At 38.9% G+C, this 15,477-nt stretch overlaps 1 protein-coding gene across 1 annotated transcript in view; it reads right to left on the bottom strand.

Annotated features, from left to right (window-relative positions):
- Nucleotides 1-4,119: 4,119 nt before the first annotated feature.
- Nucleotides 4,120-15,477, bottom strand: part of Zdhhc15 (zinc finger DHHC-type palmitoyltransferase 15) — a 126,438-nt gene continuing 115,080 nt past the window's right edge. The window contains exon 12 of the mRNA XM_048335959.1: nucleotides 4,120-7,920. The gene's annotated coding sequence lies outside the window, so the exon portion shown is untranslated. The remainder of the gene's footprint in view (nucleotides 7,921-15,477) is intronic.

The raw sequence follows: 15,477 nt of genomic DNA, 5'->3' as shown, positions 1-15,477 counted from the left end.
TGTAACCTCTCTGTACATCACTTTGACAATAAATGAGTAATTATTCAAAAAAATTATGACATATGTGTTAATAAGTAAAACCTATAAAACATTAAAAATATGCTAGTGAGGTGTGTGTGTGTGTGTGTGTGTGTGTGTGTGTGTGCATGAGTGCCAGTACTGGGGCTTGAACTCAAGTCCTCATGTTCACTTAGCTTTTTTCACTCAAGGCTGGCACTCTACCACTTGAGCCACTACTACACTTCTGGCTTTTTAGTGGTTAATTGGAGATGAATGTGTTATGCTGAAGTCGCAAGATGACCTCCAAGAAGACCACTGAGAACCAAACATTCCGAAATGCAAAAGCAACGCTTTATTCAGGCAAGCTGCCTGAATGGGTCTCGTCCCATTCACCGCACCGGAGATAGGGAGGAGGACCCTGAGCTGAAATCTCACAGGGTTTATAAAGGCAAAACCCACAAAGTTACAGTAACCAAGTGTTTACAGATCTGATTGGCTCTGGGGTAAAAACATTCCAGGGTGGACAGAAGTTACCAAAACAGTCCTTCGGTTGTCTGGGTTCTGACAACCTGCCCTGCTAGGTGGAGTATTTGGCGGCCTGAGCGGGCTCACAGTGCCTATTTATCTTTGGCTAGCATGGCCATTTTTCAGAGCTTGTGCAGGCCCAAGGTTACAGGCACAGAGTAGGGCCTGGCTGACTTTTTGTTTTTGTTTTTTTTTTGGCCAGTCCTGGGCCTTGGACTCAGGGCTTGAGCACTGTCCCTGGCTTCTTCCCGCTCAAGGCTATCACTCTGCCACTTGAGCCACAGCGCCGCTTCTGGCCGTTTTCTGTATATGTGGTGCCGGGGAATCGAACCTAGGGCCTCGTGTATCCGAGGCAGGCACTCTTGCCACTAGGCTATATCCCCAGCCCCCTGGCTGACTTTAAGATAGCTTTGTTTAAGGAATTTATAGCTTCAACTGTTTCAGCACAAACAAGTCTAGTTTTTACAATTTAACATAAACAAGAAGATGGCTACGGTTTCAAAATGGAGTCACTGCTGCCTCAAAGTAGGATTTACCTTCACTCTTCAAGTGTCACAGATTTTCTTGCCCAGGCTGGCTTCAAACCATGATCCTCGGACCACAGCCTCCTGAGTAGCCAGAATACACTAAGGTTTAGTTTGCCAACATTGTCAGGATCTGGGTCTGATACTGTGCAAATTTGTGAAATTAATTTGGATACTTCAATTAAGATTTATGAGGAAGTGGGCTGGGGATATGGCCTAGTGGCAAGAGTGCCTGCGTCATGTACATGAGGCCCTGGGTTCGATTCCCCAGCACCACATATACAGAAAATGGCCAGAAGTGGCGCTGTGGCTCAAGTGGCAGAGTGCTAGCCTTGAGCAAAGAGAAGCCAGGGACAGTGCTCAGGCCCTGAGTCCAAGCCCCAGGACTGGCAAAAAAAAAAAAAAAAAAAGATTTATGAGGAAGGGCTGGGAATGTGGCTTAGTGGTAGAGTGCTTGGCTAGCATTCATGAAGCCCTGGGTTCGATTCCTCAGCACCACATATACAGAAAAAGCCAGAAGTGGCGCTGTGGTAGAAGTGGTAGAGTGCTAGCCTTGAGCAAAAAGAAGCCAGGGACAGTGCTCAGGCTCTTAGTCCCATGCTGCAGGACTGAAAAAAAAAAGATATATGAGGAAAATTTCAAACCTGTAAACATCTTAAAATATTTTCTTTAAAAAAGTTTGCTTCAGGGGCTGGGGATATAGCCTAGTGGCAAGAGTGCCTGCCTCGGATACACGAGGCCCTAGGTTCGATTCCCCAGCACCACATATACAGAAAACGGCCAGAAGCGGCGCTTTGGCTCAAGTGGCAGAGTGCTAGCCTTGAGCGGGAAGAAGCCAGGGACAGTGCTCAGGCCCTGAGTTCAAGGCCCAGGACTGGCCAAAAAAAAAAAAAAGTTTGCTTCAAATGCACTTTTTTCATAAAATTTCCACTTCTCTCGAGTTGGTAGTCTAAACACTGAGACATGCTACTCTGTGAGAAGGAATATTTTAATATTAGAAAAGAAACTGACTAGTTTTTCAATGCCACTGCATATGGCAAGAAAATTAACTTTGAAAAGTTCTGTTGCTTATAACATGAAGAAAATGTATGTCAATATGTTTACATGTTCCTATATAAAGCATTATATATCTTTATTTATATCTACATCTATAAAGTTTTTTACATACCCATGCTCTAAATTTACTTTGTATTCTTAACTCAAGCTTTTCTTGCACCAACATTTCCATTATTCTTTTTTTAAAATCAAGAAAGCAATTCGGTATCCTTTGTTTCTAGTATATTGGATCGTTTTTTACATTTTTTGTGATACAATGAAAGATGTTTCTAGCTGATGCAATGGAATACCCGAAAGGGATTTTTCCAGAGCTGTTTGAGGATTTTAGCTTATCTGGAATACGACTTCTGGTTTTGTGTTAAGCTTGACCTTAAGTAGGGCCTCTTCCAAGTGATTCAAATTCTCTCTCCATTATTATTTAGTCACCAGTGACTGTTTTAAATTCAATTACTTTTTCCTTCTTGGTTGGTCAGTGGGAATGAGTTTTTGTTATTTTTTCTATAAGTGACTTTTTGTTCAAATGATTCATCTACTGACTGAAGGAAACCTTATTTGCAAGTTTTAAAAAATATTTTTCAGAAGGTAATGTATGATTTTGGACTAAGTGGGCTACTATGTTTACCCCTCTCTATGCATGCCAGCACTAGGGCTTGAACTCAGGGCCTTGTGCTCTCACTTGACACTTTTGCTCAAAGCTGGTGCTCAACACTTGATTCACACCTCCATTTATTTCTTTTTGTGGGTTAATTTGAGATAAGAGTTGCAAGGTCTTTTCTGCCCAGGCTAGATTGGAACCTGGATCCTTACATTTTAGCATTTTGAGTAACTAGGATTACAGGCGTGAGCCACCAGGCCTGGGAATATGGCCTAGTGGTAAAGTGCTTGCCTCGTATATATGAAGCCCTGGGTTTGATTCCTCAGCACCACATATATAGAAAACGGCCAGGAGTGGCGCTGTGGCTCAAGTGGTAGAGTGCTAGCATTGAGCAAACAGAAGCCAACAGTGCTCAGACCCTGAGTTCAAGGGCCAGGACTGGCAACAAACACAAAACCAAACAGGTGTGAGCTACCAGTGCAAACTGGGCTCCTCCTCCTCTGTCATTTGAAATACTGGGTTTTGAACTTAGGGCCTTGCCCTTGCGAACCAGGTGCTCTACCTTTGAGCCACACTCCCAGTCCACCTATCTTAGGACCACTGTATTCTTTTTGTTTCAGGTGCCATGTTTCTGGAGAGACTAATGCACGCTATTCAGTAAAAGAGAAAGAAACCAGGTTCCCTGTCACACATAAAACAAGGTTCTTTGTTTTCTTTTTCCTTATCACAGTGAGGGAAAGAAGAAACTCATGTGTGGCCGAGTAGAGACTACACATGATTCATTGCTCCTCGACAGGTCTCTATCTGCAAGCCATTGCTGTTGATTTCCCCACTCACATTCTTGTAGGGACATCTGAGGAATCCTGCACCTGTGGGAGGGAGTGTTCAGAAGATGAAGTATTTCAGAGGATCTCACATACCACACATACCAGTCAATGGTGGAGTGGATAAACTCCACTCTACCTCCATAAAATGAGATGTATAGAAACTTCTTTCAGAGTGGGCTGAAACTGTTGACTTAATCAATATTGTTTAATAAGATCACAACAGAACATAGAAACTACAATTTTATGCATATACTTTTAATAAAGGACATAGGAAGATAAAGCTGGCCAGCATTTGTCAGTATTTCTGCAGCAAGACACAGTTTTAAGAATACTACATACAATCACTTTGAGCAGATTGATGGAAAAAAGGATTTGTAGCAAATTGGCAACTTGAGCTTAACTGCTAAGGTCCCCAGTGCCTTTCTTTTTCTGGCTCTCCAACACATTTCATATATTACCAACACCCAGTCCCAGCTTTCCTGCTGCGTTCCTTTGCTGATTTAGCCAGCAGGGTGAAAGCAATTATTCCTTGAATGCATCTTATCTTTTTTTTTTTTTAACTTTAGCACTATTGCCTACTAAGAATTTTTTCCCTGATACGTTGGATTCCTTGTCTGTTTTAACTCATTTTTGCTGATGGCTGTCTACAAGATTGCTCCAAAGAATACATATTTGAACACTGTGCAGGACACAGCCCTAGCCCTTTGGGGAAAGTAAATCACAGGTTGCATGCTATTATGAGCCACCCATTCAGTAATATTTTACATTACACCCACATGCAAAAGGCTGCAATAGAATACGGTATCTGACAGCTAAGGTTAAAGAAAGGCAGATGGACCATACATTGTCAACCATTTCCTACTGATTGGATGGAACTCATGAATTTTCCGAGAACATGAGACTTGTGGAAGGGTCTGACAATATTCTTACATGGCCTCTGTAGCTTTACACAGAATATATCTTTTGCATCAACTGAGTCACTTAGCCACTCTGACAGCAGAAATTTTAGAATGCATAAATGGAATGTTCTCTGCTTGCTGTGACCGTTGTGAACTTTTTTTGGAAGAAGAGAGAGAATCATATCTCTATCTTTGGTGTGATGACCTGGCAGCCAGCTTTGGGAGCGGTGTGTGTGTGTGTGTGTGTGTGTGTGTGTGTGTGTGTGTGTGTGTGGCCTCACATGCACTTGCACAGGAGTATGAAGATATGCGTGATGAGAGGTCAAAGGGCTGGACTTGGTTATATTCCTGTGAATTGATGCCTTATTCCATTTGAGGTGCACATTACAGCAATGCATAGTTAATATTCTTAAAACATTCCTGCTAGGGTGTGCTTAAATCTCTTTCCACCTTAGTGTCTTTACTTTGTGCAACTTGGCATGAACACAGGGAAACACATTCTTGTCCTTGGTGAAAACCACCCCAGAGACTGGGCTTTATGCATGCCATAAGAAATTAGATGGCTGATGCCATCTAATGTGGAACATTTGTATCACCCGGGGCTACAGTGGGGGGAAAGAGGCACCTATTGTATTAGAAAGTATGAATTGTATAAATTGCATACTTCAAGATTTGGGACAAAATGGGACTTTGGAGCTGTGATCCTGTCTCAATTGCTCTCAGTACTCTAGGTACACCATGGTATTTCTAGTACTAGGAAGCCAACTTGCTCTACTAGTTTATTGGACACAGAAATTGAACTAACACTATGTGCTTTTGGAGGGCATTTTATCTCTTTTTACATTTATCTTGGGAAGAAAATAATTTCTATCTTTTCCCAAGGACATTGTTGGAACAAACAGAAGAACATTTAACAAAATACTCTAGACTCGGTAAGAAAAAAGAAAAGATCAGCAGTGAGAACATGGAAGAACAAATGGAATATATTCGTTTGCTTAGAAATACTGCTATGGTTGAACTTTTCATTCCAGTCCTGCAAGTAAAGACATAGAAGAGCACTAGGAGTTACATAGCACCTTTCAGCTGTAGGATCTTAACAATGAGTATCTCTATTTTGCACTTAGGAAGAAAAGTACCAAAATTTGGGGGATGAGATCCCACAGGGGTTGTTAGGCAAGGCTCCAGGGAAAAGGAAGCAAAGGACCAGGGGAGGGTGTGCAAGCCTCACTGTCTTCTTGACCCATAATTAGGTACCATAGTCAAGACTCAAATGATCTAGGGGTAAGGATATTAGCAGTCTAGAAACTTGTGGCCTCAAAGTACTAATAGAGAAATAGTTTCTTTTTCTCTGAGCTCCCAGGTGCAAGCCTGATTTATTTGGTCATTTATAGACAGTGCAAGTCTATAAGATTCTGAACAATCACCTTTGCAATACAGCTCCCAGGAGCCTTTCCTTCTAGGGGTTCCCTGTAGTTTTCTGACACTGTCGTTTGTAACCTGGTTTCCATCAGAGCTGAATGCTGCTACATAATGCTACAGAGCTGAATGCTGCTATCAGAGAAGTTCCCGATGCCTTCCTGACTGTAGCAGCTGCTCTGCCTGAACACTTGGCAGATGATGGGTGGGAAAGAGGAAGATCTGAGGCCCACTGGCTGTGGAGTAAGGTACGCACCCCCATCTTAAAAAAAGGTACATTTAAAAAGGAATAGATGGCAACGCTGTCCATCATAAAACCATGTGGATGGCCAAATAAATAAACTTTCAAGTGAAACCTAAACAAGAGAAGTGTGTTAAAAGGTGAATGGAAGAGGAAAAGGATCTTTCCATCCGAACAAGTAAGATTTCATCATGAAATCCAATGTGCATAGTTTTCTGGCCTGTTCCTTAGCTTTTGACTTTGAGAAACAGTCCTTATTAGATTTAGTCATGCCTAGTATTCTCTCACGAGAAACATGCTGACCATAATACATTTACTTTATGTTAAATACCTCATGTTCAAAATTACCAAGGGAGGTCCAAATGAACAGGTTTTGCTGTTGTTTTAAGTATCTGGATTGTTTACCATCTCAGTTGTACTGGAGCCCCAACATCAATTTATTTATGGAAGGCAACTCATTTTTGCTCCAAGAGATTTTTGGGAGAATAATTTAGTAAACTTAACCATCCCTCTAGCAGCTCAATTCTTTGATATCTGTAAAATGTCTCTAACTCCCACTGATCTCTGTCAAGAGTTGGGGCTTTTATTGCCAGCAGCTGGGCACTAGAGTCCTGGTTTAAAAATGAAAAACATCAATACTGTTAGATATTATTACTATGAAGCAGCATTAGTGTCCATACTCATTGATTCAGGCACTAGGACTGAAAGAAAGGCTGATTATAAATAAATGGGGAAATGGATGTAAACTATCTTAATGGCTGAGCTACTATTGAAGCTTTAAAAAAAAGGACTGGCATATTACTGTTCAGTTTTCACTATCTGTACATTAACTCCTGCTGTGAAAACAGAGATCATTAGCTGATCCTCTGGCTAATGTCAGTTGTGAAACTTTTACCCTTTTTAACAGTACTGTAATTAAACCTGAAAATCACCTTTAAATGCCCTTACAAAAGTGATGGTCCTATAACTTAGTTTTATAGTATCTCTCTCATCCTGAAAGTAATTTCTAAAGGCAAAAATAAAGCTAGATAGTCCAGAAATAAATCACAATAATTGAAGTTTTTTTTTTTACCATAGCCTGGCATTAAAAGTCTTTTAAGACATTAATAATTGTCATGATGAGTAAGGAAGAAATCTGGTCTAATCAGGTCTTCTCTATTAGCTATGGTGTGTTCAGGAATGTCGATGACAGAGAACAGGGGTTTACATAACTGCTGTTCACTTCTCTGTTGGAGGACTTTGATCATAGTGATTTGTATCTACTTCTCAACTCTTAGATACTTGGTACAAGCATAGTTCAAAGCTTGGCAAATATCTAAATTGCTACTTGGGAAAAGCATGATTAAATCAAAGCTGCCATTTGTTTCAACCTTGATTTCATGACATTACAGCAGAATGTTGGATAGCGAGGCTGCACATATACATGTTTATGAATGCACATGCACACAAGCAGCAAGTATACGCTGATTCTCCTCAATACCCCAAAGACCCTGCAGATATGATTAATAGTCTTTCCAGGGAAACTAAAGACCCCCAAGGTAGTCTTCTGAATTCCCTTTTACATGACAGGATGAATGTAAAGATACATATTTTAACATTTCGGCTTTTCATGGATTGAAGAGGGCAAGGAGGAAAGAAAAACTAGCTTGAAGTAATGAATACCAAATTGGAGTTCAGTCAGTAAATTAATTTGTAAAGTCCAGAAACATCTGCATGACAAGTATTACATGGAATGCTTTCAAATTGTGAAGCAATCACTCCAACGTGGTGACTGGTTTTGAGGATTAGAATGGTTCCCAACACTGAACTCTGAAAGCCTCATGGGAGATGGTGGATTCTGGGAATGAAAAGAAGAAATTCACAGGTGAGGCAACAGCTTTCACACTCACTTTACAACAATATGCAATTGCTAAAATAGTGTCTATGACAATTGCAGAACAGTATTTAAAATGTGCAAAGGGAAGAATGCAATCATATATACAATATGACAGTTATTTTTAATCTCAAACTTGTATCTGGAATAAAAGGCTGAAGAAATTCACCAAACCATTTGGAAACAATGGACTTGGGTAATTTGTTTTTACTTTTTCTACTTTCAACATGCATTTCTTGCATTTTCTTTAGTAAATACATAATTGAGTAATTAAAAGAGTTACTTTAAAATCTACATGGAAATAACATGAAGTTATGAAATTGATGTTTCTGAATTAGAATTCTAGCTTTGCTACTTGTTATCTCAATTATTCTGGGCAAATCATGTCATTAGATCTTAGTTTTCTTTTCTGTATTGCAGGTGAAATAAAGTCTATGTAAAAGGAATAGAATATAGAAAGTACTCAGGTAGCTATTATTGGCATAAACTTTCTGAAAATTTATTCAGTCTTTAAAAAGCTCACAATAAGCTGGACATCAGTGGCTAATGCCTGTAATCCTAGTTACTTGGGAGGCTGAGATTTAAGAGTCACAGTTCAAAGCAAGCCTGGGAAGAAAAGTCCATGAGACTTTTTTCTCCAATTAACCACCAGAAAACTGGAAGTGGAGCTCAAGTTGTAGAGCACTAGCCATGAGCCCAAAAGTTCAAAGACAGTGTCCTGGCTCTGAGTTCAAGCCCCAGGACCAACACACACACACACACACACACACACACACACACACAGAGTTAATAGTAGTAATTGTGCTTTTAGGATTGTATCCTACAGAAGTGGTTTGAAATGTGGAAGGTATTTCTATTCAATTATATTGAATAGTGAAAAACTACTTAAAATCTTAATGTCAAACAGCAGAGTAATGGTTAAACAGCTTCTTAACATAACAGGAAAATTTCTGGTGTTACTGAAAAAAGCAGAATTCAAAACAGAACATAATATGACGTCAATGTTTAAAAATATAGTCATAAAAGTGTTGGAAAGTATATAAAACATTAGCAAGTTCTCCTCAGGTGGTAGAATTGTGAGTTATTTTTTCTTCATAGTTGTTTTCTTTCACTGTTTTGAGTATGCTTTATATACTTCTTTTTGAGACAAAATTTTGCCTCACAGTCCAGCCTGGCCTTGAACATAGTATTCCTGTCTCTCAGCTTCCCCAGTGCTGGGATTACAAGCTTGTTAGTAGGCTTTAAAATCAATTCTGACAGTCTTATCATAGAATATTTGGAAAATATCAAAAGAGATAAAGAAGAATAATGATGGAATACCTCACACACTGTTTTCTATCTTCTTTCCTTGTCCATTCATCTAAGAAATATTTATTGAATACTTACAAGTGCCAGGCCTATTGCTAGGGGCTGGCACTAAAATGTAAATAAGAATAATTACCACCCTTAAGGAACTTACAATCTAGTGTGGAAATAGGCAAGTAAATAACCAAGTACAACACAGAATGAAAGTACCTTGTAACAGCATTATGATAGTGCCCAGAGGGAGTTAGCACTCAGTTGTGAGGATCAGTCAGTGGTACCCAAATACATGATGTATAAATCACTGATAAATATCATCCAGCCAGCTGAAGGGGGCTGGGGTCAGTGAGTGGGGGGTTGTTAAGAAAACATCCCATATGGAAAACAGGAGAGGCATGTTTCAGAGGCTAAAAGCAGAGTGTGATTCGAATAGAATAGGGATTGGACTGGTAGGAAATTTCAGAGCTGAGAATAATTAGAATGAGTTTGGAGAGGTGAGTAGTACTGGATTGTGAAAGGAATTGCAAACCATGTTAAGGAGTTTGCACTATTCCAAGAAATACAATATTATTCATCTTGATTGCAATATGAAGAATGGGCTGGAAAAGGAGGACAAAATTGGAGACAGGGAGACCAGTTAAGAGGCTACTGAAGTAATACAACTGACACACGATCATGGGGTCATGGTAACTAGAATGAAGTATACAGTTTGGCAATTAATTAGACGGAATGTGGGTGGAAAGTAAAACAGAAGATATCTATCTATCTATCTATCTATATTCAGGCAGACAGACAGACATATAGAAAACACTAGAGATTGAACTCAGGGCCTATGCTTTTTTGGTTATTTTTGAGATATAGTCTTGCGTTTTTGCTCTGCTGGCTTAGACCATGAACCTCCTGATTATTCTTGCCATATAGCTGAGATGACAGGCATATGTCACCATTCCCAGCTTTTTATTGGTCAAGACAGAAAGATGGGGTTTCACGTACTTTTTTCCTAGGCTGGCCTTGAACTTCTATCTCCCAATCTCCACATCCCAAGTATATAGGACTACAAGCACAAGCCACCATGCCTGACTATTAATTGGATATTTTATTAGAGATTAAAATTAAAATGCATTTGATAGTTCATTCACATCTGGAGTTCAGGAGACAGTTTGGGGATAGATATGCACACATTGTAGTTATCAGCATATATGCATATCTATATCTATATATACATATATATCAGAAAGAGAGACTCCTCGAGGAATAGACTTATGTGATTATCATTTTCATGTAAAACTCTAGCAAAGTTTGGGAAGGCATCGTTTCAAGGCGATTTCTGATGGGAGAGTGAGGCAGGTGGAAGAGTGCTTAATAATCCAAGACTCTGAGTTCAAACCCCACTACTGGAACACACAACAAACATTGAGAGACACATGAGAGAGGTTTTCTTCTCTTTTTAAATTTTTGTGTGCCAGTAATGGAGCTCGAACTCAGGTCTTGTGCAATCAAGGCTGGTACTCTACCATTAGAGGCACAGTGCCACTTCTGGCTTTTTGCTGAAGATTCTCACAGACTTTTCTACCTGGTTTAGAAGCTGGTTTGGAGCTGGTTTAGAACTGCGATCCTCAGATCTCAGTCTTCTCAGTAGCTAGGATTATAAGTGTGAGCCACCTACACTGGGCTAACTTTTTAATTACAGTTTAAATGCAGAAAAAAATAAATTTTATTTGGTGCACAGTTCTGTGAGCTTTCACAGTTGCATAGAATCTTGTAACTGTCATCACAGTATTAAATGCAGAGCTTTCCCTCACTCAGTACTCTGGCAACTTCCAATGCATCTTCTCCCTCGAGTTTTGACTTTTCCAAAATGTCATACAAATGGAACCATACACTATGCAGCCCATAATTTTTACGTGGCATAATGTGATATTCATCTCTGTTGTTTCAAGTATTGGTAATTCATTCTTTATTGTTGCTGAGCAGTACAGTTTGTTTATAGTGAGTACAGTGAGACTAAGTCTCCAAAATCCCAACTAGACTAATTCTTCTTTGCAAGAAGTCACCATTTAGCTATTGTATGTGCTAGATCAAGCAAAGCAAGCCGTTCTTCCCACAGTCAGATAGTGTTTGCCAAGACCAGTAGAATCACGGAGAAGGGCAAGGATAGAATAGGCATAAACAGAACTTTCTAAGAGTTTCCTTCTGGCACTTGAGCCAGTAGCTACTTTTGCTGGTATATATATATTTTGGTGGTGGTGTTTTTTCGTTGGTTTTTTTGTGGTTGTTTTTGTTTGTTTTCTTGGGTGCTAATCAGTCCTGAGGCTTGAACTCAGGGGCCTGGCACTGTCCCTGAGCTTTTGTGCTCAAAGCTGGCATTCTACCACTTGAACCACAGCTCCACTTCTGGCTTTTCTTCTCTGGTGGTTAATTGGAGATAAGAGTCTCATAGACTTTCCTGCCCAGGCTGTCTTCAAACCATAACCCTCAGATCTCAGCCTCCTGAGAGCTAGGATTATAGGCATGAGCCACAGGCACCTGGCACTTCTGCTGTTTTGACACTAGGTGGTATTCTAAATTGAGATAAACACTTAGAGACATAAAATAGGATCCCCAGTGGGTGGGGCCACACCAACCTTGGGGTCCTTGGCTACATGCCTTCCTTTGTATTCCACTGCTCTGTAAGCAAACCGTACTAAACTCATTTTCCTCCCCAGGCTGACCTCATGAGTCATTCTTTGGGCTACTGGTACTGTTCCAGTCTCAAGGCACGGGATTCCTTTATGCCTCCCCCCAAAAGCCATGTAATATCCATTGACTCATTGAAGGTCATTGTTTATTTTCCAGGTTTTGGTTATTCTGCATAGAGCTGCTATGAACATTCATATACATTTTTTTGTGCATGAACATGAGTGTTTGATTCTCTACAGGAAATATTCAGTAATGGGATTTCTGAGTCATATAGTAGGTGTTTAACTTTGCAAGAAACTGCCAAACTGATTTCCTTTTTCTATTTTCTGATTTTTCCATCTTTACTATTTTGCATTCCCAATAGAAATATCCCAGTTGTTTCACATCCTTGTTACCACTTGGTACTGTCACAGGTTTTAAATTTCTTACCCATACTTTTGTGGGCATAACGGACTCTCTTTATCATTTTAATTTACATTCTCCTAATAACCAGTGATTCTGAACATCATTTCTGTGCTGATTTACCATTTGCATCGCTTCTTTGGTGATGTGTACATTCAAACCTTTTAGTTGAGATATATGTGTGTGTACACACACACACACACACACACACACACACACACACACACACACATTACATGTCTTTCATCAGATTTTGACTTACAGATAGTTTCTCCCCAAAGACCACAGAATGTATGATTCCATTTACAAGAAATGTCAACAGTAGGTAAATGCATAGTGATTGAAAGTAGGTTAATGAGCTGGGCATGCTGGCATTTGGAAGGCTGAGGCTGGAGGATTACAAGTTTGAGGACAGCCTGGGCTACACAGTGAGACTTTGTTTCAAAGAAACACCAAAAGAAAAGAAAATGAAAGACACACACACACACACACACACACACACACACACACACACACACACAAAGATGCAAAAAAGCAACCCAAAAAGTGATTAGTAATGCCTAAGCATGGGAATGGAAGTAATAGGGAGTGATCAGAGCTTTTATATATGAAGATTTTTTTGTGGAGGATAAAAATGTTCTATAATTGATTTTAGCTATAGCTGTGCAGGCCTGTGAATATACTAAAAAACCCACATTGTGATCAAATGATAGAATGTGTGAATTGTATCTCAATAAACATACTTAGGGCTGGAGTAGAGTGGTTATAGAGCAAAATATAGCCCAAAGGACAGGATGTAAGAAACTCCGTTCAATCTCTGGCACTACGAAGAATCAAATCAAACTGCATTCATATGGTTGTCTCACATAACTCAATTAATTATTACTATTAATTATTCTTCTATATAATTTTCATGGTTATTCAATATTTACTCACAATTATGTAGTCATTTCCTTCCCAAATCTCTTGTTGCTAGATATTTAGTTTGAGTTCAGATTTCATGATAGTCAAATAAACTGATAGAATAGTTCTATAGCTCTATAGCTCTCTGATGTTTCATTAAGATACACTCATTCCTCAAGTAGAATTAGTTACCAGGTAAAATTGTAAGAACATTTTAAGGCTTTTATACATGTCACTAAATTGTTCTAAAAATGATGTATGAATTTAAACTTTTATCAGCAATGCATAAGAATATTTCAATATGGTTTTGCCAATACTAAGTACTATAATATATAAAAATAGATGATTTAATAAACATAAATTGCTATTTTACATTATTTAATTTGTATTTCTTTTCAGCTAAGTTGAATAATTTCATGTTTACTTTTCATTTTAATTTTATTTTATTCATTGTGTTTCTACATCTTTTACCCATTTTCTAGCTGCTGTGATTTTCTTTGCCTTACTGATTTGCAAGGGCTTCCTAAATTAAGGATGTTAAATTTTGCATGCTGTATATCTTGCTAATGTTTTTTTTTAATTTTACAGCTTTGCTTTCTCATTTTGAAGAAAATATCTAGAATTGGCATTTTTGTGTAAAAATTATGGAAATAATTTCTTTCTATATACAAAAATTTGAGTCAAAATGAAAAAAGTTAGCATTTGCTAGTTCTAAGTTATAAACATACAAGTATTTCAAAACTATATGTCTTGGGCTGGGGATATAGCCTAGTGGCAAGAGTGCCTGCCTCGGATACACAAGGCCCTAGGTTCGATTCCCCAGCACCACATACACAGAAAAAACGGCCAGAAGCGGCGCTGTGGCTCAAGAGGCAGAGTGCTAGCCTTGAGTGGGAAGAAGCCAGGGACAGTGCTCAGGCCCTGAGTCCAAGGCCCAGGACTGGCCAAAAAACAAAACAAAACAAAACAAAACAAAACTATATGTCTTTACAGCGATGAAGAAAACCTTCCTCAGATAATGTCATGATGGGTGGTAGGTCTTTTTGAGAAAAAAGTGGTTCCATCGTTGGAAAGAAAGATATGAAAACTGACCACGTGGATACTGTATATGTTCTTGATACATTGTGTATTGTATATATGTATACCTGACCTAGAGAAGGGAAAGAAAAACAGGGCGTAAGACATCACAAGAAATGTACACACTGCCCTACTATGTAACTGTACCCTTTTTGCACAACACCTTGTCAAAAAAATTTGTGTTCAATTAATAAATAAATTAAATAAAAAAAGAAAGATATGAAAAAAAAAACAATGTGTCTTAAAGCAACAATAACGTAAGGGGAAAAAACCCATATGGGTATTCATTTTATCCTTCATCTTTTTTAAATTAAAAAATGCTTTCAAAGGAAATATGTATAAAATATCAAATAGCTTGGACATGCATAATGTACCCAACTATTCTTCTACTGATATATATTCAAGTTGTAATATACATTCAAAAGTTTTTATGTCTTGGTATGTCTTAAAATATTTCTCCTATTCTTCCTTTTTGTGTTCCCAACCATGACTTCATTGTTCCCACAAAACTAATCAGCTAATTTATTTGGACAGTGTGTCCTGGAAAAAGCATTACATAGAGGCAATTCCGCTTATCCAGAAAGCCTATAAAATGTATTTCATGCTTCAATCTTCATTCAAGTTGTTTTAAAAGGGGGAAGAGGAAGGGACTCGTGGTCATATACATTTTGGAAATAACTTCCTCTGCTTTGGAGGGTCCATAATATTTCTTAGGATATTAAAAACAATTGTAACAAGTACTATAGTAAAGAGAAAAGCCTTATGATCTGTTTAAAGAATGTAATGTCAGGGGCTGGGGATATGGCCTAGTGGCAAGAGAGCTTGCCTCGTATACACGAGGCCCTGGGTTCGATTCCTCAGCACCACATATACAGAAAACGGCCAGAAGTGGCGCTGTGGCTCAAGTGGCAGAGTGCTAGCCTTGAGCAAACAGAAGCCAGGGACAGTGCTCAGGCCCTGAGTCCAAGGCCCAGGACTGGCAAAAAAAAAAAAAAAAAAAGAATGTAATGTCAGATCATGTTAAAGGGCTATTATAACCTCTTCTTGATGAGCCATAAAACTCAGTAACATATTGAAAGCCCTGACAATTCTTACATAAAGGATAACGCTCTAATTTTGTTTGTAAAGGGCTTCCTTTACATTTTATTCACCAGATAA

Source organism: Perognathus longimembris, chromosome 28 (assembly GCF_023159225.1).
Source record: "Perognathus longimembris pacificus isolate PPM17 chromosome 28, ASM2315922v1, whole genome shotgun sequence".
In the NCBI taxonomy this organism is placed as follows: domain Eukaryota; kingdom Metazoa; phylum Chordata; class Mammalia; order Rodentia; family Heteromyidae; genus Perognathus; species Perognathus longimembris.
The sequence above is the reverse complement of the archived record's forward strand: the minus strand, read 5'-3'. Positions and strand labels throughout refer to the sequence as shown.